Below are 25,878 nucleotides of genomic sequence, written 5' to 3'. Positions count from 1 at the left end.
GTACTACCTGACAATCCATAATTGCAGAAATTTTAGATTAGAGATTTGATGTCATAGTCTGGCAACAAAAATGCCAAATTTTACTCTTTTTTTCCTCTGTTTTTGAAGACTATAAATTCAGCTTGCTCTACTGGAGTTAAGATGTAGACAGAATGTCACAAAGAATTACTGAAATGTTTCTTATTTTAAAAATAACACTAAAAATTTTGAATTGCAACATTTGAAAATTTTGAGTTGCTTTAATTTCAATTTCTTTTTCCTTCTTCTCAGAAGATTCATGCTTTTCTGATATAAGTCAAGATCCTAATTGCTTAGATGTTAGGGATTCATTAAGGCTGTATAAACAGACACTATGGAGATGGTATATAGAGAGCTTGAACATCAGCAGTATAAATAGGCATAGTTATGGTAATCATGTAGGAAGCTCATACATGTGTCCATGTACTTTTATTTATATATAATGTGAACAGTATTTTATTGTTGTTATGCTTTATTGAGCCCATTGATTACATTTACATAATGTCATCAAATATCTCCACAGAGGCTCATCTGCATCAATATTGTTCTGGCTCTAAAACACCAATGGCTTAGGCTTTACAGCCAGAGCATAATAGCTCCCTTTAAAATATGCTATAGAGAAACAAAAGCAAATTGTGAAATACCACAAGACATTGCTGTCCTACAAATGTAGTAGTTTGGTTACTGCTGCGAGCTGAAGTCTGTCAAGTTGTGCAGGCATAAGTTAATGGGAAGGAGGGAAAAATGTACACAGGAAACAGTCATGAAGTCCTGGAAGACCGTTGGAGATCTCTGAATGTGTATTCAATGATAAAATAAAGAAACTTGAAGCAAAGCAAAGCTTCCATGAGAACGGAAATGAACTAGAAAAGCCATAATATGAAAAGAGCAGAGTGTATAAATGGATCTTGAGAAAATCATCGGTCTAAAGGTAGATGTAAAAGTCTTGAGTTAACTTCATTTACCAAAATGGGCACATATGCTAAGTCTCATGATTCTTTCTGGAGTTAGGGAGCTCGTCTGGTTGAGTCTACCTTTGTTGAGAAGAGTTGTTGTGAAGAAATCAAAAGAGAGAAGGTACAAGACCAGGCAGAGCCATAGTTGTGATGCATCTGCAACGTAGTACAGGCGAGGGCCAGTGGTAAAGCCTTAGCTTAAAATCAAATCCCAGTGAAAAGGAGAGACAGGCTATTACTTTTAGCTCTGAGGAGGTGTGCTCAAGGCCCTGAGACTAAGGGAAAACAGCATGAAAAATATGAAGTTCTATATATACTATCTGCCCCCACAAATGTTGAACTAAGCTCATATAGAGAGCTTGGGGAGCTTTACATAAGAAATGGTAGGGCCATTCCCAGCCCTGAATCTCATAATTTTCAATAGCTGAAGCTGGGAAGGGCAATAAGAGGTATTGGTTTTAGTGAAGTGATCCAAAATGACACTGTATTGTTGCAAAGTTCATAATTTCCTGTGAAAATAAAAGCTTAAAGTGTTGCAGCTTCCGTAAAACCAGTTCAATAGAATCATAGAATCATAGAATGGTTAGAGTTGGAAGGGATCTTAAAGATCATCTACTTCCAACCCCCCTGCCATGGGCAGGGACATGATATTTGTACATTTACAGAACCCAGGGCCATTTTTGTGGCCCTTTGCTGAAATGACATTCATGGTTCTGAGCTGTCTTTCCAGTGGAGCGGTGGGTTTCAGGCAATGCTGCCAGCAAGGATTCCCCTCCTGCACAGCATCACTGTAAAATGAATGAGAGCCACACACACGTTGACATGAGGCATCTGTCTGTGGCATTTCGTACAGTGCTGGGAACTCTATTTTCTGCACCTTGTAAGTCAGAAAGCATGGAATAATATGATCAATTTAAACGTAAACACATAAGTTTCTGTATAAGTGCATGTGTGAGTGTGTACGGGTTCAACTGTGTATGTTATATGCATTTTATGGGGTGTAGAGGACTAGCTGTTTGAAAATATATAGTCGGTTTGCCTGACACTTCAAAATAAGTCTCTGATTTCAGTGCTTAACTTTGCCAAGGGTAAGCAATTTTATTTAAGTTTCTAGACAATTCTCTGTTTCAGGACATTCTTTTTGTGAATATGTCTGAGAGGGATTTACTTATAAGCTCCAGCAAAAAGTGGTTCAGTTATTTTCATGAAAAAGATTAGAGGAAAAATATGCAGTTTTGCCCCTATTGAACCATATTTTATGGAAACCATGTTTTGAAATAAGTGTTTCAAATTTGGCAGTTTGTGAGCTTTGTTAGTGATAGATCTCTTGCTGCTGTCATGTTGAAAAGCCCAGCATAAGTAGCTAAGCTATAAATAAATGAAAAATCTTAGTTAACAGATGCTCTGAATTTTATTTTGGGCAGGTGACCTTCCAAAGCCTCTCTCCGCGCTGAGCTAAGGCTTTGCTGGTGCAGCAGGAGCCAAGTACATCACTCCCCACAGCTTCTGCTCCGGACTCCTTCATCAACACTGAGAACAGCGATCCACCCTCCTCTGGCCTGATATCCAAATCCTGGTGTGGGGAAAGAGGGGTATCCTCCTTCAGCTTCAGAGGGAATGAAAGTCAAACCAACAGAAATATGATGGCAGCATCCTGGTACAGGGAATGCTTCTGGATGTACCAATGGAACTCAGGCAGTGTCTTCTAGTCTGAATTCAGCTGATGAACAAATGTTGCTTGTTTTTGCCAGAACTTCATCTGTTCCTCCCCACATTTCTTCCAGTTGTTGTTGACCATGAAGTACTGCAGTGTGTCATCACTGTTCCCAGCTGTGAACAAACCTGCAGTGCTTCTTCCTGTTAGGTAAATGACCCAGGGGACCTTGAGATAAATTAGCTGATTAGTCCTGAAATGTATTCAAAAAGCCAAACTGGCTCATTAAGAGGCTGTCAATCAAGAGTAAGACTCACAGGAAAGAAGGCTCAAATGATGAATAGACCAATGTTGTGGTTCAGTTTCCCTTGCTGTCCAGGTGAAAAGTCTATTTTGAGTGCCTCACAGCTATTTTCTGGCCTACAGCTTGGGCTTTCCTTTCATGGAAACCAGGTGAGAAGCTAAAGAAGAGGGTGCAGAAAGCTGATGTTTCTCTGCTGTGTCATCTCAGTTGGGCATGGACAAGATACATGTATGGGCCACAGATGTGCTCCTGAGTTTGAATGAAACCAATACTCCTGGGAGAGATCTGAAATTGAAACTGGTTTTCAGAGACCAAGAGAAGATGGTGTATTAAAAAAATAGCTGGACAGCAGGGAGCTAATAAATCATGATGACTATTGTCACTTTTTCTACCTGCAGAGGGAGAATAACAATTTCTCCAAAGAGCTGTTTAGTGAAGCAATGGTTGCAGCATTGTTTCATTTGGTATTTAGTCTAGGTGTTCAAAGGATCTCAATCACCCACTTGGGATACTTCATCCAACAGGCATCACAAAAATAAGGTGTTCCAAAATCTGGGAGAAATCAGATAAAGGCCAGAGAAGTTATATTTGGAGCAGTGTTGGAAGATGATGTGCTAAACAAAGCATGAAAGCAGATACTAATCAGTGAGGTTGAAGGGGGAAAATGCAAGAAGTGGATTCAATGACTATAACTGCTTTTGCATAGTAAAGAGGGCACGTGGAAAAAATCGGTCATTCTGTAAAAGCTATTTGATAACATGTGGTCACAAGGTTTAACTGAAGTTGTATATTTATCCTCAATGATGGAATTTTCTAACCGATTACTTGGTAAATGAAAGGGTTGAATTTAATGTACTTACGCACTTCAAAGTATGCACATAGCTCTAAACCAGTTAGCCCTCTGCATACAGACCATGTACACATAGGAAGTATTCATGACCTATAAATAAATAAAAAGTGTGGATAATCAAATATATTTAAGTATTTAAACAGAGATTAAAATAGTGGTTAAAATCCACAAGATATCATGAACCAAAAATAAAGATAAGACCAACAGTAAAATAAAATGATGCCTATGAGAGTTCAAACAGCTGATGACATTCAGTCAGGAAGGAAGGCAAAAGGATTTTGAATAAACAAGTTTAATTACTAATGTGATGTTACATTAATAGCACAGAAAAACAAATGACATATTGGAAATTGTTTTCTATATTAAAGTTTGTTATCCCATTGTTTACTTGCTCGTACGTAACACTGAAGGTGTCTGGTTATCGACAGGATATGGACACATGCTTAAAATTAAGCATGTGTTTAAGTGTTTTTCTTCATCCTTGAAACAGTGCAAATGGGAACACATAACTATTTGTCTCACCATGGAGAACAAGTGAGGAGCACCATGCTGTTTACAAAGGCTGGGGTTCAAACGGGTCAAAGGGAAGACCAGTGTTAATCATTTGGTGGGAATAATTATTATTTAAAAGAAAAAAAGAAAGTGCAGTGCTTATTTTTCTTCCCTAAAATTAATGGAAAACACAAAAATGCCAAAGAAAGACACATTTAGACAAAAAAATGAAACTATCAGAAGTAAAATTAAGTTCTAAATATAGTTAGACATGAAATGCAAAACCCCTATCTGTAGAGTAAGCCCATAGTATCTTGTATTAAGAAGATTATGTGGGGATTAGTTCCAGTGTAACTGCCATATGAAAATATATGACAACAGGTGCTTTCAAATTACTGTAACAAGGTGGAACCTTCTCTCACAGCCAAAAATTTTGACAACAAAAGAAACTGGGTTTTAAGGATAAGAAGCTGCAGACAGCTGGAACAAAGAGAAATCTACTGACAACAAGTGGGAATCTCTTGCATGTATTTATCACAGACCTGAGTGTTTGCCATAAACTCAGCCATGTATTGTTAAAAAAAGGAAAAAAAAAGGTGTTTATTTCTGCTGAAAAAATCCCCCCCTGTTGTGTTGAAGGTTCTCCTAGCAGCACGTTTCCTACCAGCTTTCCTGAGATTACTCAACATTTCCATGTTGTCTGGCAAGGAGTCACAGACAAAAAAGGGAAAGGAAAAGCCTCAGATGTGAGCTCTGCACTGAGTTTAAGAATTTTAGTCTGGATGTGGCAGCTTAAATCCAACTCTAAACAGTATCCAGTAAGTAGCAAAGATCCACACAAGACTTATGCTCACCTGGCGCAAAAAATTTGCAGAAAGTGGTAATTTGGAACCTCTTAGTAGGAGCTGAACTTATGAATGTTCTCCAGCATCTTCTTAGCTGACCTGTATCCAACTTAGGTATCTCCTATTGCCTTCATAGGACAATGACACAGGAATAGAAGTCCTTTATTATAGTATAAAACATAACAGGAAAAGGTTTCCCTGAGTTTCCATGCTGCTGCACATTGCTGAAGCAGTAACAGCAATCACACAGTGCAACACACCCCACTCTTAAAACAATAGCTTAAATTGTTTCAGCAGAGCTCGAGCAGAGCACTGATACAGGTGCCTGTTCTGGAGGTATTTACTAGATCAGAGCCCAAATTAGCCCAGGCTGATAGATCTTTGCTGAAGCCAGCAGAGCCATCTGATTTACACTGCTTGAGTGTCTGCCTCACTAGTTTTATTGCACTTCTAACATTTGTGTTTATACATGTGGGTTCTTTTGATTTTTAACGCTTTTTGGCATCGCTAACCTCCTGCAGTTGAATAGTTAAATATCCTTCCCCCCCCCATGCACTTAATAATATAAGTGGCATTCACAGGGTTTTTAAGAGCACGTGCCAAGCAAAAGCACTTTCAACACCACAAGAAAGTGAGTTCTTATGGTCTCTTGGCTGGAAACGTATGCGGGGGCCGTGCGTGGTGGCACTGCAGTCTGCAAATCCTGGCACCACTTGGTTTTGCATGTGCCTAGGAATGCCTGCCCTTCCTCTGCATTTAATTTTCCTGTCTCCAGCTTTATTTAGTCAGATGTTTCTCTTGTGCGTCCAGTAAAACTCAACCACAAAAATGAGTAGTTGCTGTTTATAAAATCAGCACATTGTTATGTAATCCAGATGACAGGAGAAGTGTGAAATGCTGTTAAATACTTGACTATAACCACAGTTCAGTTAGATCTAGACAGTTAAAGTGTAGTGGCGTCTAGGTTTCCTGAAGAGCTGACTCTAGAAGTGGGAGGCCCACTTTGCTTTCAGGGTGTACGAAACAGAACAGCTCTCACTGAAGTCTACACAATTATTCCGACTTTTCACTGGTCTTAATGAAGAATTCAAGTCTACCCATATAATAAAAAATATTAGACACATTCACAAGTACAGCCTCTTGAGACAGGTAGTTTGATCTTACAGAACAACGCAAGTGAGAAATACATCGGGAAAATACTCAAAAATACAGTTTTTGTAACATATTGGAGGAAAGTCATAATCTGTAAATTGAGAAAGTAGCATGATAACATACTAGGGATATCAACTATTAGAAGAAAACAGCAATGTTGAAATTAGCAAGTATTCAAATACAACATTATTCTAGCGCTTTCTCCTAAAAATATTAAACTTCTGGGAAATTCCAGAATATTTCCATTCACTGAGAGAAATTATGATCGCACTGATAATACAGCAGTTTTGTTAACAGAAATATGTTTGAATAAAAGTATTTCATCTTCTTACTCTAACACGAAATAATAACAATGTAGGAGCTCCAGCCACTGGGGTTTAGGTCTGGCAATTGACCAGGAACAGCAGTCACTGAGTGTATATGTTTTCTTGTTCGTGATTGATTTTTTCTTTGGTGCCATTAGTATGGACTGGGGGAAATCACAAATGTGATTTCTTTCCTTTATGGTGCCTTATAAACTAGCCACTATATTCCATTCTGTAACCAAGTAAGATAGTCAAGTCTGAAGCAGAACCAGAATTGTTGAAGAGACACCACTTTGCTTTTACTCCATGGTCCTCCCACAGGCCCGACCAAAAAGCATAGGGAGGAGCAGGGAAAGAGCTGGGTAATAACCTTCATGTTTTCTTGCATTGTTTCCTAAAACTTAACACCATTCTACATGGTGGAAGGTGCAACCTGTTATAACTTACTGTTGATGACAACCTCATTAAACTTACACTTAACAACATTTATGCCTATTGCAGTATGAGCATATGAATATAATGGGACAGTTTCTATTAATTAACTCCATATCCCACATTTTATTTTCTGCCAATGTATTATTACAAGCAAGAAGAGCGGAATTCAAAACACCTACGTTTCTTCATAAAACAAAGAAATAACATTAGCTCCAGCCAGAAACACGGGTAAGAGAAATACCTCCTCCAAGTTCTCTTCAGAAGTGCTGTTTCTTTAGCCACAAGCACAGAAATTCCTTATAAAACAAGGAAATACTTTCTAAATAAGAAGGACCTTAGGATTTGGGAAAAGAAAACCATGGTATTCTCAGACATTTCCTTGTCCGAGGGTGTGGATTTCCGAGAAGCAAAACCCTTTTCTTCCTTTCTGTCTCTGCCACATTCATCTCCTGTTTTTGGAAGCAGGTCTCGGAATGGTCCAAGTATTCATGGTCTGTCTTCAGTCTCTAGAAGCGTTGCCTGGATCAGCACCAGAGACACTTGCGCTGACTTCAGTTTTACTGATAATGAGTGAATTCTTATCTGTATTTGCTCAGTTTTGTTGCAGTCATCTGTAATGAGAACCAGAAGCATCTTGGATTCTACCTCCTGCTGCCCAGCTGTCATTAGAGCCCATTAGAGAATCCCATCACTAAACTGTCAGGAGCACTCGTAGGTACATGTTTCTCTTGCTTTCTCCAACTCTCATCCAGGGGAAATTGTTCCCTTTATATATGGCACTCCCTTCTTTCCTTCTGACATGTGAACCCAGCCCACTTCAAAGAAGATTGTCTCTGATACACCAAAACGTTTAGCAAAGTGGGGTGCTTCATATATAACAGTAAGCAAGGACTGCATGCTTCTGAAATTGGTCAGGATCTGGTTTAATAATCTACCAGCAGGTCCTGCAGATCGTATTCAACCTGTTTGCTACCGTTACGTGATTCTTCTTCTAGTTGTGCTCACATGAAACTCATCTTCCTCTCCCTCTCCCCCATGCCGATTGCTCCAGTGAGGTGGAGCAGCAAGACAGGTCAAAGAGGTCTAGCCATAGGCAAAGGCCATATACCAGTACAGGCAGGCACCCTGAGCCCTGGTCTGGGCTGCAAGGTAAAGTTGCTCCCCATGGTCCACCCACGCGTCTGCTTTCTTTGGGACGGATACCCTCCCACCCTCCGGCACTGCAGCAGAGTCTCTGCCCCACTACTTTTTCCAGGAAGTGCTTTTAGAGATAGATGGGATCAAATGTTATCTCAAATCTAATTTTTGGATAAGTGCATGATCAGGACATACGTCATAACAGGGGTTATTTTCATTTGAATGTTTAAAAAAAAACATTTTATAGAAGAATGTTCTGGTGTACATACAATTCTCTCAGCAAATTATGACTTAATATTTCAAGAAAATGAGTAGATCATATTTATGAAACAGACCTTTTAAAGGTAGGAAATTAGGGACCTGCATGAATTTGTGTCACAGACTCCATTTTATGAGCTACATTTTATCATTCACAGTACAAAATGAAAACAGAGAGCTCTGTTTCATCAATTACTCATATCCAGCTGCTATGGAAATAGTATGTTTGATATAATTCATTTGACATTTGATGGGTTTAAGGTTCCTCTGACAAGATATAATCAACTCATTATGGAGAAACAGAAGCCTTCCTTGTTACAAATAAATTATTCCTAGTCATGATTGAATTACTGTGTATTCAATGAAACTGCGATGGTGGGGCTTCCAGTAGAAGTGGATATTTTATCATCAGGCCTGTGTGATAAAAGCCAACTCAAGTCACTTTATGTTTTCTCTCTTCAGTGCTCTGATTAATGAGTGGCATTACTGTCCTAAACCAACAAATTAGGTCTTTCCTCTCCATTTTTTCACATTAAAGCTCTTAGATCAAAGTATAAAAATCCTGTATTTCCTTTTTATGCAAAAAGACTGGATCAACAGCTTGGACAGAGTGTTATTTTACTTTATTTCGTTAGTTTATTTTTAAAAATCTCACACAGTCTTTGTGAAGCAGGACTAGCTTTATGGGTGGGGTATAAATTGGCTGTTTTAAATCAAAGCCTGTGATTAATTTAATTTTGGTGTCAACATCAAATCTGCTGCACTCTCTGTTCTGCACCATTACTTTGGGGGAACAGGACAAAGTCGTACCATTTTGCTGGCATCAAAGAATTAAAAAATCATCTCCGTAGAGAGCTGAGGCAATGCAGCCATCCAGGACTAGAGAGCTGTGGGGAACACGCTCGGGTCTGAGGGTATGGCACGGTATGCACAGTCCTGAGAGCTCAGCTTCCACGATTTCAAAGGAATTTGCACATGCAAAACCTTTTTACAGTTTTTACAGCCTGTAAAATAGATCAAAATAATGTTGCATGGTGGAGACATAAAAACAGCAATAAAAATAACTCCGAGATGACAAGTTTGGGGAGCAGACTAACGCATGAGGTGGAACCCTGCAAGTACCACCAAAAGACCCGGTTGCCTGCTTCAAAAGCTTCTAATTATAAGAGTGCTTGTTAGACATTAGAAGAAAAAACACTTGGGCCATTTTGAAGCAAAGGCACATAAATTACCCAGCAGCTACTGACTGTTTCTCTAGATTTCCAGAAATATTACCTCTCATAGGAGCCACTTATTATTTCTGCATATCTAAAACATAAAAAAGGTTTCACATATATTCAAAAGGAAGCAGAGCAGACCCGAGGGCTGTGCACCGTCTCCTTTGTTCTTCCTTGTTCATCTTGAGAAGGAAAGGGACTATTTCTTTGTTCTTTTCCATTATTGTAAGATAAAATATATCATGTGTGTGGCTTTCTAGCTCATAAAAAAAAATCCTACACTGTGCTTAGTTAACGTTACCACATAGGGTCACTCTAAGTCCAAACAGATCAAAGCAAGCTAAAAATGAACTACTGACACCATTAATACTGAAGAAACTAGAATGATGCAATGCACAGAAAGTCACTTTAAGTCTCACTAATTCTACATGTGCCAGTCCTGACTCTGCTCTGTATATTGTCTTATTGCCAGTTACAAGCAGTGCAATTCACCATGACACAGAGGGATTTAAAAATTAGCCTCCAGCTATTCCACTAAGTACCATTCACTAAAATGTGATGATCACTCACGGGAAAGTTTGCAAGATCTTGCAAACTGCCTGTTGAGACTGAATGGTGAAGTAATATACTCTCATGAGTCCCTGCTGCTTTTCAAAGTGCAGCTCTGTAACCCTTGGCAAAAGTCAGAATAATCTCATGTTGCCATACTTTTAGCTCTCTCAGGTGGCTTTGAAAACCCCAGAATCCAATGTCTCCATCATGCTGACAGGTTTTAGTCTGCAGTTTCTTCTTGAGGGATTGCATTCTTTGTAATTTTTCAGCTCTATCACTCAAGATTGTCATCTTTTATTTGGTTTTTGCTTCCATCTGTATTTTCCCCCCTTGTTTCCTGGAGCTGTGAGTCATATTTCTCAGCTATTTACAAATGTATTTAAGGGTGTTTCTTTTTGCCGTGGGTCAGCTGATTATACGTGCTTTTCGGAGAGGCATATGAAATCAAATGAGAGAAGAAACCTATATATGTCTTTAAAATACAGATTACTTAGCACAATAGCATTGTTTTCTTCATTCAGGCAAAATAGGTAACCTTCACTACATGAAAACACATGATTGCAGTCTATGGGGAACATAGACTTTAACATATGTGTAACCAGGATTTCTTCAGTTCCTGCTTTTGTTTCTGCTGTCATTTGTATCCCGCCATGAAAATTGTGTGTGTCTCACTGAACTAATTAGGTCGGATAATGAAGTCCTGGAATTCCAGCTCCTCTGAAATACAAGATTTTTCAAAATCTCCATTGCCTGGTTCAATAGAATTCATTCTTGGCTATCACATAGCTGTACTGCTCACACACGAATATATATATTTTATATATCTTGCTAGTCAAGAGAGGATACATAAGACAGATTTATTTAATTAAGAGTAGGAAGTAGGAATCTTCATTTTTAGGGTGGTAGCTGCTGGTTTCTACACAAATTACCAAGTAGCTGTAATTTAGTTATCAACTTCAGCCTTTTGTCAGTGAAATTAAAGGAGTTCCTGCACAGCTGGGAGAGGATTTGAGAGCAAGACCTCCGTGGATACTCTCTTTCCTTCGGGTGGAAGAATGGCCAAGCCAGTGGTGGGAGGGAGTCAGAGTTCATGGGGAAGGAAAAAGCCACAGCATGGGGCAGGGCAGCAAAACTCATGGGAGGGGTAGAATTTATCTTCTGGTGATGGTAAAAAAGTTTGTGGAAAAATCTTGGGGTAAAATTAGAAGACCTAAAGACTCTCTTCCTACCATCCTCTCTCCACAGTGATGTACCATCACAAGAAAGGCAGTAAAATTGGTTGGAAAAGAAGAAATAATCTTAGCAGTGAATGCTGGAAATACAGAAAATTTAAAATAGAAGGAGGTTAAACCTGCTACATTGCATGAGTCTGTCTCCAGCTTATCAGCAGTGAGAAGTGCTGCCCGGGGTAACTCCTTTTGTTACCATGGGAATAGAAACAACTGATTTAGCAGCACAGTAACCAGTCAGATTGGGTTAATCTGTGTGTATTTCACAAAAAGATGTTTTCTCGGTTTCATGATCCAAGTTGTCATAAACATTAATCTGTTTATTTGACTATACTCAACAACAACAACATCATCACACACTTTAAAATTGTTTTACATCAGGATTTTAAGAAGTATTTTTCAGAGTCTGAACCTAAAAAGTCTTCTTTTTTTTTTTTTTAAGAAAAAAAAATAGAAGCAAAGCAAGGCTGTTAGATTGGTATAGATTTTTAACTGCTTCTTGCTAAAATCTATTGCATAGACAAGCTGATGCCAATAGCAAAGCTGTTTCCTCTGATCAGCAATAAAAAAATGATTAGGGATCAGCAAATGGATTCAATAAGATAATTTAAACAATCATTACTTTATAAATGATGTTTTAACTGTCCTCAATAACTGCGGAATGTGATTAGCTTAGTGCCCTTCAATCAAGGTTTACTCTGCTTTCCCCACTTGAGACCTGAACAGATTTTTTCTCAAGTCAGAAATTACTTTACGTAGAATTACAGAGCTTCAGATTCCTATTTCCTGAATTAAGCATCCACTGTGGAAACAGGCTATAATTGAAATGGTAGGTGTGTTTAAAGTTGAACTCCAGTTTGAGAAATAAAAACCTCAAAACCTCAAATTCTTATATTTGAATTGTATATAGTGGAATTGCTATTGGCTTCAGACTGTCAATGCAATAGCTTTTAACAAGGGAAATTAAAAGACATAAAAATAAAATATTTAGGTTTGTCCATTTAAGACAAAATCCTTTTTATTCTTCTGTACAGGTCAATTGTTGAATGCCTTCTTAATGATATTCTGGATGAAAAATATGGATAATAAACCTGGATAGCAAACTGGATTCTGGATGACAAACTCATGAATTGGTTAAAAATTCAACTAGAATTTCATAGGAGAAAAGTCACGCAAGAGCTATGAAACACAAAAGGTACGGTGTCTGATTTGGAAAGTCCTTGAGCAACAGACTTCAGAAGTGAAGTTCCTAAGAGAAATACCACAGTGGTTATAATTTGATATATAACTTGCTATTAACTTAGAAAAATGCTTAGCTAAGAAGTTAAGCATTTGCTTCTGGATCTTCTCTTTGGGGTAAACAAACACCATTGTTTTGATCTTCTGGCTGATATTAATCAATCACAAAGGACCAATCAATCATCTCCTCCAGCATCCCATGTAACACTTTAGCATTTCACTGATTTATCTTCAGATACATCTTTGTGCACTATGCTTTCATGTCCAACTTCAGCCAGCCTTGTTGTGCAGACCTCAGGGAGAAAAGCCCAAGACTTCTCTTAATTGTCTGAAGTGGAGGATCTCTCTGGCTGATAAACACTTGCTACCTGCATTACACCCTGTTTGGCTGTAAGTCTTATGCATTAGGTAAACTTGCTTGTGTCTTTCAAAAAGTGTGTTTAATGTGTTTACATGTACTTCTGTAGGGAAGCGTGTTTTGCTACCCCGTTACTGCCAATTTTAAATGCTGCTTTTTTTTTGTTGTTGTTGTTTATTTAGTGGTATCAAAAATGTTTCCAGGTAGGGGCTGTGGCACAGGTAACAACCTACACCAAATATTAAGTTCAATTCTTCTGCTGGGTGGCAGCAGGAAAGAGGAAATCATGAAGGTGCTAGTTTTGCAGTCAAATATCCTGCTGATTACCAAGAATGAATTTAGGAGCGAGATTTAGCAATTTTTGACATATATTTCATAACTCTCCATGATTTCCCAGGTCCAAAGAAGGGCAGAATAGCATTCAGATGTCTGAGCTACACTGTACATCTCCTGTCACAGGCATTGGCATGGTTTGTACGTGTCTCCTAACAGCAATGGGGCTGAAATCTTCTTTTACACTGAAGAACAGTTTTTGTTGTAACCGACACTCTTTCCAAAACATTTCAATCTCAGTAAAATGTCCTTTGGGAAATTTTTAAACTCAAAATCAAAAAAAAAAATTCAGAGTATGTTTACATTTGGGAAAAGTCTTAAGGTTTTTTTTTGACATTTTTATTTTCAGCTTGGAACTTTTTTCATTCTATTTTATATTACTTAATTACAGCCTCTTATTGTAATGACAGACTGTATTATTTCGACTTTATTTCAGAATCACTAGGGAATTGCTACTTATGTTTTAATATTTGTCCTTCTAGATCAAACTACCTCCTTTTTATTAAATTGTAGGAAACTCCACACATAGAACATAAACAAAAGGGACATGGGAACAAAGTTTGTTTCCACTTTGAACAATCATCATTAAATAGAAATTTCCTGTAGTGTTGTTATAATAAATGAATATTAATAACTTTGAACTTGAAAAATCTGTATTTAAAATAGTACGCAGTTAAAACATTCAGATTATCTGTCACTAAAATATTTGAATCTTGATGAAAACACATCTCATTATGAAAGAATATCTTCAGAAAACTGGAAATTCTGAATTTTGACTAGTTTCTTTTTGTAAGCTCTTACCCTGCATCAGTTATGTATCTAAATCTCTTAGCTGACATGGAACTTATTTAAAACATAACTCTGAGGGATAGTCTTATGAGATACACATCTCATTTCCGAGATGGGCCCAGTGGGACTGCAATTAAGCAATAATCTTCCATCCTGGTTCAATAATGGCATATAAAGGCTTGAAAATCAACCAAAACATTACTTGAACACATTTTAGTATTGTTTATTACTAAATAAAGTTGTTGATTATATTTTTTGCTGCCTCTCAGGCATTCCATGGAGCCCTGACACAACGTCTGGAGCATCATTTTTATTAATACATTCCTCAGGCAGAAGGCTGTAATTTTTTCTGCATCCTGGGAAGTATATTGTGAAGAATGTCAGCTAAAAAATATCCTTCGTGGGATATTTCAAGTCATGCCCTATACTCATTTTCATTCTTGTTTTTTGACGATAGAAATGGAGTTGTAGCAAGTCCTGTGAATGCCTTCAAGTCCCATGAGTAACTTGCCAAGGGAATTCATGTAGCTTCCATCAATAGCAATATCCCAAGACCATCCAGGATTGCAGCTAAAGCAGCCTGGAGACTTCTTTGGCTGATTGGTGTTGGGTCATCTTGATCTGTATGCACAATTCCTGTGCTCAGATCATTTGCCTTCTACCACCTCCACTTTCTCCCTCTAATTCTGGCTCCTTAAGCGTTCACGCCCGCAAGAAGAACATCCAGGGGAAGTCCCAGGAGGATAAGTCTGTTGGCTTTACATTCCCTTTGTGTTGCTTCCAGGATGCGATGTAGAGCTGGGCATAGAGTGTACACTGTGTTATTCTGCTGTAGGAGCAGGCACAGCTGCAAAGCTGCTTTCCAAACAGTTGCTTTTGATATTTATTTGTTTCTTGTCTGGTTGCTGGAAGAAGCAGAGCATAGTTATATGGACTGTCCAGAATCTGTTCTCTGGAAGAAAAAATATAAAATATTACCACCAAGGGAAATAGGCAGACAAAAGATTTCACTATCTTTGTCCTTATGTTCCTTCCCAACAGCAGTGACAGTTGAGACAGGCAAAGAGAAATGTTTTGTTTACTTAACTTGATGTGTCAGAAAAATACAATTATTTTTTTCAATTAGTTTTGCACAGGATTTTTTTTTTATTTTGTGGAAAGAAGGTAGTAAAACATTGAAAAATATTTCATCATTTGGGAATGTTCCTACCAAGAAGACTTTACCAATAAAATTAGTGTATTTTCCATCCTAGCTAAAAGAATAACATTTATCTCTTTGAAAGAATAATAAAAATGCCAGTTCCATTCATAATTTTCAAGAAATATGAGAAAACTGGCACCATTTAGCTCCCTGGGATTGCTAGCGTAGAATTGTATCACTTTGTTTAATGAAACATGCAGTAAGACTGATAAGTGCAACTAGAGAAAAAAATGGAGTTTTAAGGAGAATTGTTCCAGCATTTTTGGAGTTAACTGTCTGCATCTCCTAAAGGCTTTTCTCACATACTCTGTGTGCCTGATGTGACCAGCCAAAGAGCTGCTTATTGATCCAGAAGCCTCATTACAACTTGTACAATGTGAACTTAGCATCACCGGTCATGCCATTAGTGTAATTATCTTATTTCATTAGTGATAATGCCATTTTGCATTACAGTATATTGGCTCACTTAAAAAGTAATAAAGATTTGCAATCAGGGGATGTATTTGTTAACTTCAGAGCGTGCCTCTGAACTTGTCCTTGGTCGTGCTAGACGCCAGGATCTGCCCTGTGCAGCGATAGTGCAGTCCGTGTGGTTCTGGGGGTGGCAGCCCAACACACAGATGGTGTAATGCTGTTTAAATAAGCAAAAGACACTGATAGCCACACCTGGCTTCCTGGAGGTTAGGAGAGACAACTGTATCTCTGGGTTTTGGACCCTAAAAGGCACTTTATTTCTCATTAATATGCCACTAACTATAGGCCAGAACCCACTGAGGAACTAATTTTGCTCCTGACATCATGGTTTCGTATCAGGATCTGACCTTTCACATTGCGAAGGTTCCATTTCAAAGCAAACAAATGGCTGTTGAGCAGGATGCAAACACTGGTGGGTAAAACACCAAAAAGGTAACATATGTGAACATCTTCCACAGGGATTTCTTCTTCTTACTTTCACTCACTGACTTTGAGTAAAGTGAAATGGAAACTCCTGTGGAGACTGCCAATGCTGGTCACCTGCGGCTGCAGAAATGTTAACTTGATGCTCTTCCTGAGGCGTTTCATTGCAGGATAGTAGAACTGATGGCTGAATCCTGAATATCTGTTAATCTTAGTAGGTAACCCATATTCTCAGTCAAGTGGAGGCTTGCAGATATTTTCTACTCCTCCTCGACCTCCTTGTTTGTTCTCCCATCAGTGAGTTCAGCAAAGAAGCAAACTCTGGGATGGCTCCATCTCTCATACCTTTACTCTCCAAGCTTTTCATCAATAAGCAGGAGAGGCTTTTGCCTCTCTCCACAAGTCATCATAAGAGACATGCAGCACTTGGGCTTCCAACCACAGATCACAAAGCCCACTCCGTTTTGGCACTGGGATTGTTAAATATGTGAATTCATTGAATGTATTTTCATATATTTGATTAACCCTTATGCATTTTAAAACTGGACGGGCTTATTGGTGTGTTTCAGCCAAGCAAAAGCTAAAGTATTTGGAGACTAAACTGGAAAACTGTTCAGAAGAAAAGCAGAAATCTAGGATGACAAGTGAAAACATATGCTATCACTCTCTTAGCCTTGCTGTCAGTTATCATAACATCCCAGCACCTTCCCTGCCATAGATGAAAATCAACTTCTCTTAACTTTGCCTCAGAGAAAAAGTCTTCCAGTGTGCAAAACCTGAGTCTGCTTTTGCAGTTACACACAAAAGTAATTCATATTTTAAGCAGTCCTTGTGGTCTCTATTTTTATTTCTTCGAACTTGTTAGTATTAATGGAATCTGCTGCCTTAGCTCTTTTGATTTGTTCTTAATCTTTATGACAACATGAATAAACCAATGTTTCAGATTATTTATTTCTGACCAGCCTTTGGAAATACACTGACACCAGTGTGTTGTTTTCTTTCACTGGGCTTTTGTTCCTCAAGGATTGCCATTAAAACCACAGTTAGTAGACTGGGGTATCTCAGTTTGCTAGTTTGGCCAGTCTCAAGCATTTGGCATGACGTGTAAGGGATGAAAGAATTACCATCTTCAGTGGCAGCACTGAATTCTGTCTTGTTCAGTGTCCAAGACTGCTAAAACCAGATCTTTTAGAATCACATGTAACTAGATTCATCATATATAATTAGTAAACCAAACACAATTGTGAAGCCAGTCTGAGGCTGCAACAGTATTTAATGGTTGAATAACATTTGAAAGGTGCTTTTCATCCTAATAGAACTATGAACCATTTCTATAGTCACAGAAACATTGAATTCTACTCTGCCCTCAATACTCTTGCCACTCTGATAGACAAGTACAAATCTTGCATACAAAAAAGAAATTGAGAGGCTCAGAAGTAGAAAATAATTTACCTAAGTTAATACATAATAAATGCTGTAAACACCCAAATAACTTGAAAAAGAATGACTTGGGACTTGTGTCTTGTAACAGTGTTTAAATAGAATCTTTAGCCATTTCACAGCAACTTAAATTGTCCAATTCAGTGGCCATCATTATCCTACCGTAAGACCATAGGTGCTAGTGATGAATCTCCTTTAGCAGTTGTTAGTACAGGCCTTAAATGTAAACAGATGCTGTTCTTTCCTGGCAGATGGATGCAGTAAACTCATGTTCTACCTCCTTGACTCCAGGACACAAGTCAAGAAGCACGCAAAGTATTTGCAGTGAAATGTAAAATAGGAAACCTGAACATCCAAATCTTTTTACTTATCCAAAATTGTTGCCTTATCCTGTTCTTGTCATACAAAGAAATTGTCTTCACTGTGAAAACATGTGGGATAAACACCAGAAATCACCATGCTTTTGACATGTATAGACAAACACACTCACAAAATGGTCTCAGTTCTGCAGAGATAGTCAATCATTTCATTCTGTAAGTCTAGTCAGTATCAGAGCACTACCAAACACACTGTCAGAAACAATCTCACATAGTCAAAGTGATGGATTAGCAGATTTCACCACTTTCTTCTAATGCTGTGATTTTATGAATTGTGTGTTGTGGTTTTTCATTTGATGTTATGAAAGATGGATTTGATAAATGCCTTGTTTGTGTGTGTTTATTTTTTCACTATAGTTCTAGCTGGAACATGGATGATGATTTCTTTAGAGCACATGTGAAGATAACACTGTTGAAGGTAGCTAACAGTATGATATATATGTAAAGTGTCTAATTTTGGGGGGGAAACAGCTGCTCATTTCAAGATCAATCTCAGGTATCAAGAGTGTGAATTACTGCTTTCTAATCTCCTCAGTCATGCCCCTGGACTGTAAAACCAAAGGCTTTATTGTGGAATTACTCCTAGAGAACCATCTAATAATTATCTGATCTTTGAAATGGATACAAACTCACCATATCCTCAGGAGCAGCAGGTAAAGGTCACACAGTGAAATTGCTTGCTAGTACACACAATCAGACATGATGGCTATTGCTAGCTTAAAGATATTTATAATGACTACACAAATCTTACTGAAACATGAAAAGTGTGTAAAATATGGTTAGAATCCGGTCAGGAACTTATTGCAGGTAACCTTGATGGAATTAATGGCAGATATTACAAGAGGATGATACTATTCTGTAAGTACTTTCCTGAGAAGAACTACTGCATTTTTGCCTTGAGGATTCCACTGTATGCAGAGTTAGGCTCCTCAAGAAAATGATGCAAAGTAAGAACCTTCCTTTGGTACTTTGGTGCTCTGAGGAACCCTTCCCTCTGGAGAAGATAGTGATCTGTTGTGAATATTCCACTCAGTGTCTTGCAAAGGTGTTGTACTGTGCGCTGGGAACACCTACACCATGCTTTGTAAATTCACACCCTGGCTCTCCAGGGCTGGCATAAAGCTTCTCAATGAAAACAAAGATAAATTTTGCTGTTACAGGGCTCATGGTTCAGACCTGGCCAGAAGAAACAGGCTTGCTTTTCCCATTGCCCCTTCAAGAGCATGGCATGCCTCGGGAGGGGCTGAGACTGAGAGGTGCCATCCCAAGTTTCACACACCATGTAGATAATGCTGCTTTGGGCATTCTCACAGAGGTGTTCTCAGTCTGGCTCCTCCACCTCCTGACATGCGTGGTGTGGACAGGGGGATCACACTGCCAGGCTTTGCCAGTCTTGTTTGCCAAAATGCTTTCCTTGAAAACCTACAGAGCTGAGCTGCGCCCTTCTATTTTATAAAAATCCATTCAACAGCAATGGAGGAAATGTTCCAGTGGATTACTACAGCTATGGCTGAAATTGCCTCACTAGTGATGAGTGCCCCTTCCTTTACAGATTATCGGTTGCTTGGGAAGAGGGTATCACTGGGACAAAAAGGTTCACCTGATTAAACGCTCATGATATCTATTTTTGCTCATTAGGTCTTTCCTCTGAGATTTGATTAACAGAAACTACAGACATCCAATAATAGGAAAAATAAAAAAAGACGAGACTATGTGAGATGAAACAATAACCCAAAGCACATGCAGGAAACATGTCAGAAGACTTTGATGTCCTGCTGCAGGGAAGCAGGCTCTGTTTGGACAGACAGTGCACTAGGGAGAGTAGGAAGTTTCCTTCTGAGTATCTCTGTCTTGTAAGAGAATTATCTAAAATCTGTGTAAATAGCAAAAGGAGGGGGCATGGTGGGAAGGGCAAAGTGGGGCAAGACAACTAAAACAAAGGGCCAGATGAGAAAGTAATCATTAGCTCACACTTGAAGGAGATCTGTGGGAGTGTTCTGCCCCTGAACAGAAAGTACACCGCAACTCTCTTTTTATTGTCCGAGGTTTCCAAAGGATTTCTGAGCAAACAACCATGGGTAGTTTGACATCCTAATTATAGCCTGCTCACCATCCATTTCTGAAGTGTTGCTGAGTTCCCTGGCAAAACAGCTGTTTGAGCGTACTTCCCAGAAGTCTTGGGCTCCCTGCCACGGTAACGCACTTGATTTGTGGCAGGCTTTTACCAGGGGATCTAGGGGAGACTCGATTGTGCAGCTGATGATGCTTTTTTTCCTTCTGACCCAGGAGCTGAGAGCAGCTCTCCTCCTGTTCGTTCCTGTAGGTGTCCGAGCAAAAGCCTGGAGCCAGCTGCTCCCTGGAGTGCTCTCTGGGGAAGCCAAATCTGCCCCCATGCAGGATATAGAGCTATTTCTTCCTCTTGCTAGCTCACTTGACAAAGTGCTAGACTCTTTAAAAAGGACTTCTTTTTTATTAGGTTATGGGAGGATTTAAAGCTGCTAAGCACAAACCATGTTGGGATTTTTTTTTGGTGTTGTTTTGGTTTGATTTTTTTTCAAGAAAGAAGCAGAAACACAGGGCCAAACCACCTCACAGCTGCCTGGGGTGCAAGCGCCTGGCCTTAGTCCATGGAGTGAAGAAGACCGAGCACCTCCACACTAGCAGCAGAGGGATTAAAAACAGTGAGTTTTTACCCTGTGTATAGTGCAGCCCCTATGTTTTCTGCATGCCACAGAGACAACCCATTGAAAAGGTTTACAGCTCGGATGAAGCTAAGGCAGGCTTTCCCCTTTCTGTATATGGAGTAGCCCTTATGTTTCCACTGCGTCAAGATTATTTGTTTCTAGGAGGCATGGAAACTCATTCGACAAATAGTGCAGGCAAATCACACGGCTTGAAACTTTCTTGGCTGGAAGCTTCAGAGAGTGACTGTAACTGATTATAGTTTCTTCTATATTCTGAGAAGGCTCAACAATCCTTAATCCAGCTTCATAAATAAGAGCTGATCATTACTTGCCAGTAAATAAAATTGATTTTAAAGTTGTGACTATCAGGCTTCTAGTGTCCGTATCTGATTTATGAACGCAACATGGGGTAAATGCTTCACTGCAAAGGATGTGCGTAGAATAAGTATCTAAAATGTGAATGAACTGTGATTGCAAAGTGCCATCAACCTCAAGGCTAAGTGCTCTTTTGAGTTAAGTACCATTCAATTGTTTGCTTCTGCACTCCACAAATGGAGGTGGAAACTGCAGTGATGATATAAGAATCAAAAACCAGATAAAACCTCTCGGTAATGGTTGTGTAAGGGAGCTCAAAAGTAAGAACTGGTCTCAACAGTCAGTCAAAAGTCAAGGGGCAAGGAGGTTAAAATTCATGTTTTACTCTCTCAGAAATGGGCATCGGTAATATCTGCAACAGAAAGCACAGGGTATAAGGGTTGGTGGTCAGATTTTCAAAAGTCTCAACTAACCTTGGATGTCTACCTTGGGAGTATCTGACAGCCTGCTTTGGAGAAGGGAAATACTGAATACCAGCTGGAAAATCAAACCCAGTATAAGCCCTCCAAACCTGGATAAGTATCCAGTGAAATTACAGCACAGCTGGCAACTGCATTTGGAGGACTTCCAATATCTTTATCTTCAATCCCACCCAAAGACCTGCTGCAGGGTGTGGTATAAAGAGGGACTTTTCCACCATAAGAGATTCAGTCTGATCACAGTAGATGCTACAATAGGGAAATTAATTTTGGCATTCTGGATTCTTGTCTTTGGATAAAATAAATAAAACTTTCCCTAACTTCTTTGGATTTACACACAGGGATGAAAAAGTTTAAGTCAGAATAAACCTCCAAAATTAACTCAGAGCCTTTAGTTAAATGCTGAATGTGTGCATGTATTAGAGACACACATTTTTTAATTCTCTGAATGGTACTGAAAATCAGCACTGGCACCTCCATCACCAGCAGAAGATAGGCCTTGTTGAACTTCATGAGGTTTGGCTACTCAGGAAATTTCCCTGTATTCCTCCCAGGCTACCTCTCCTTGCTTCTACGCTCTGTAGGCTTCCTTTTTCTGTTTGAATTGTCCAGGAACTCCTTCATCCATGCAGGCCTCCTGGAATTTTAGCCTGACTTTCTCTTTTTTGGGGTGCATCGCTCCTGAGCTTGGAGGAGGTGATCCTTTAATATTAACCAGCTTTCATAGGCCCCTCTTTTCCAGGACTTTATCCCTTGATATTCTACCAAGCAGATCCCTGAAGAGGCCAAAGTCTGCCCTCGTAAAGTCCAGGTAATGAGCTGGATATGTGCCCACCTCACCGCTCTGAGGATTTTGAACTCCATCTTCTCATGGTCACTGCAGTCAAGGATGCTCTTAAGCTTCACATTCCCCACTGTCCCCTCTTGATAAAGTTTTCCTTGCTTGAGTCAAGGCTAGTAAAATTGTCCAAAGAACAACTGAGGGTAGGAACAATTTTTCCCGTGCTATATATTTTGGCATCAAAATGTTCTTGGCTAGTGAAGGTTAGTGCACAAGAATGATCGCACAGTTGATGAAGAAAGCCAAAACATCCCTTTAGGAGAGAGATTTCCCAGTTCTTCCGAGGATTGTTGCCTTTAACCACAGCGAAATTTCAGCTAGGAGAGATTAGTTACACTTGCAAAATGGTCATCCAGGTAAGGACTAGATAAAAACCTTATTTCACTGTGCTAGCTTTTGTACGTCATTTAATAATTTAACATTGCATGTCATGGGATGGTTAGAGTCAAGATGAGAGAGTAAAAATGCACTGTTCTCTAATTCCAGTGAGTTAGATGACCTCTGAGAGCTGCTTGCAGTCTCCTAAGCAGGAGCAGCCGAAGGGCTGGAGCTGAAGTCAAGGCCAAAAATAGTGAAGTATTTGAACACTTCTAAAATTGATTTCTTAGTCTTCAAAAAGTTAGAAAAAAAACCCCTTTTGCTGATTTACTCAATCTGATGCACAAGACAAAAAAATATTTATATCACAGCTTAAGTTATCCAAGTTCTGAGTCATGTGAGTAGCAATTTATTCATGTTAATTCAGTGAATACATTGGCTTCAAAAAGATCACTCACATGACTACAGATCTGGAGGATCAGGTCTTATTTGCGTAATAGCTTGAAGAGAAAAAAAGAAGAACTGTTTTTTCTAATATTCTCTTCCTGTATAATTTATTTACATTTTTTATAAACATTGATTAGCACAGATGTTCCTAATAAGATTTTCACATCTGATCTGAATACGTTTTTCTATTATTTTGCCCTTGAGAAGCTAGAAAAGAGGAAAAAAAAGAGTCCCCACTTCTCAATTTCCTTTAAAGAAAAAGAGAGGTTTTATTTATTGTTTGAACGAAAAGAGAAGATATTTGTGGGTTAGATCTTGTGCATGTTCGTTGGCTGAACTACCTGCAGAAACCAAACCTTAATCAACACATGTGTAGCATTACTATACTGTATATTATTTTCATTATGTATGAGATGGAATAAATGTTAATACTAACCCTGGGCAAGAGACTGGAAAATAATTTCAAAAATCATGGTGTAAGCAAGCCCAGTGACAATGAGCTCATTGTCTAGCCTTAAGTATCTTTTAAGAAGCCAGCTTAATCAGGAAATGCTAGCAGGCTTTTCCACAAAGAAGCTGTCTTAGGACTACTAGTGCAGCACTGCAAGTTTGCCTCCTACACAGATACTGACTCACTGACTCTGTGGCTATTAAACACATGGCAAAATGTCCAGTGGGTCTAGCTTCATTTGTGTACTTACGGAGTTAAAAATTAGTTTAAGCATTTAAAAATAACATACAAATAAGTTACTTTTACTTCCTCAGCACTATTAACTCACTAATTTGCAGGATTTTTTTTCCTGTGGACTGTGTTAATCAGAACCAAGGAAAAAGACTCCAGGGAAATTATAGCTCTTGGATTTCATTTCTAGAAGAGCAGAGAAGTACCTTTTACATTGTAAAAGTCTATTTTCCGTGCCTGAAAACTTATCTGGAATCTGGCTAGGCTCAGAACATTGAACTGCAACTTTGAGCATTTGTTTCTGAGGAGCAAAGAGTAAAACATGCTATAGAAAAATAGAATGGTTTAGGTTGATAGGGACCTTAAAGATCATCTAGTTCTGACCCCCCTGCCATGGGCAGGAACACCTCCCACGAGACTAGGTTGCTAAAAGCCCCATCCAGCCTGGTCTTAAATACTTCCAGGGATGGGGCATCAACCTGTTCCAGCATCTCACGAAAATTTCTCCCTGATATCTAGTCTAAATCCAGTTTGAAGCCATTACTCGTCATCCTATCACTACATGCCCTTCTAAAAAGTCCCTCTCCAGCTTGCTTGTAGGCCCCCTTTAGACACTGGAATGCCACAATAAGGTCTCCCTGGAGCCTTCTCTTCTCCAGGCTGAACAACCCCAACTGTCTCAGCCTATCTTCATAGGAAAGGTGCTCCACCCCTCTGATGATCTTTGTGGCCCTTCTCTAGACCCACTCCAACAAGTCTACGTCCTTCTTTTGCTGAGGTTTCCAAAACTGGATGCAGTACTCCATGTGGGGTGGTGTCTCACAAGAGCAGAGTAGAGGGGCAGAATCAGCTGCCTAGACCTGCTGGCCACCCTTCTTTTGATGCAGCCCAGGGTGCCGTTGGCCTTTTGGGATGAGAGCATACATTGCTGGCTCATGTTGAGCTTCTCACTAACTAACAGCCCCAAGTAGTTGTCATTACCCATGAGATTACCCATGAAAACTTCTTTCAGAAAACAGGAAAAATCTATATTATCATGGTCAGTGAAGTTCTGTACTGGACCCTTTACAGGACTGATGTAACAAAGAAATTATGAACTAAGAGAGAAATGCTCTTGTCCTTCTAGATACAAGATAACTTGTATCTAGAATCTGACACTCTGGTCAACAGAGGCATCATCCTAGTAATCAAAAAACAGGAATATTCACAGAGTCATACTCTTAGAACCTTTTTGCTTAGTTTCCTTGGGCTCTTAATCAGCAAAAAAGAGAGGCAAGCTTCCTACACTGCCCTCTGGAAGTCTCAGTTTTGCAGAAATGGTGCCTGGACCTGGAACAATGACATTTAGTTTACATGCTTGGATCATGTACCTTAAGTTAGATAGTGTCATTATCTCCAGGATGTCCAGACATGTTGTAATATTCCATTTTAGGATTACTATGTAAGAAAAGAAGTACCAGTTTTAACATAATTCTAGGCAGTACAACTTCATCTTCTACAAAACCTCATTATCAAATGAAAATTAACAGATATTTCAGATTTCAAGGAATTTATTTAGATTAATGAGACTTGAGATGGAGTTTAAGCTTGCTGACTCTTTGGCCTGGCATTGTTTTTGTATAGTGGAGAGGAGTCTTGTCACCTACTCGGATTTGCAGAGCAGTAACTTAATAGCAGGCTTAAATAAGTAGTTGTAAATCCCACTGTGGATCTCCATCTCACCAGGCTGGCATTGACTGTGTGGCCAGGAGACAGTGGTGGTGTTAATGGCATTAAGATATACACAATACAGAGTACTCGTGATCCTGTTGACTTTAGAAAAGAGAAAAATGACTTAACATTTACTTGAACAGGAGCTTCAAATCAATGTCTGTATTTTTTTATTTGAAACATTATGCTATTTAACTAGCTCAGCTCTGAATCACATGCAGTAATATGTGGAGCTGAAATTTAGCTTGGTTTAGTTTTACTGGGACACAACTTGCACAGCAAGAGTTTGAAGTTCTAACTCAAAAACTGATGATTAGGGGAGTGCACTGAAGTGAAGCATTTTATAGACATCTTTGTACTTAAA

The sequence above is a fragment of the Calidris pugnax genome, unplaced genomic scaffold (genome assembly GCF_001431845.1).
Source record: "Calidris pugnax isolate Ruff unplaced genomic scaffold, ASM143184v1 scaffold41, whole genome shotgun sequence".
Taxonomy (NCBI): Eukaryota; Metazoa; Chordata; class Aves; order Charadriiformes; family Scolopacidae; genus Calidris; species Calidris pugnax.
The sequence above is the reverse complement of the archived record's forward strand: the minus strand, read 5'-3'. Positions refer to the sequence as shown.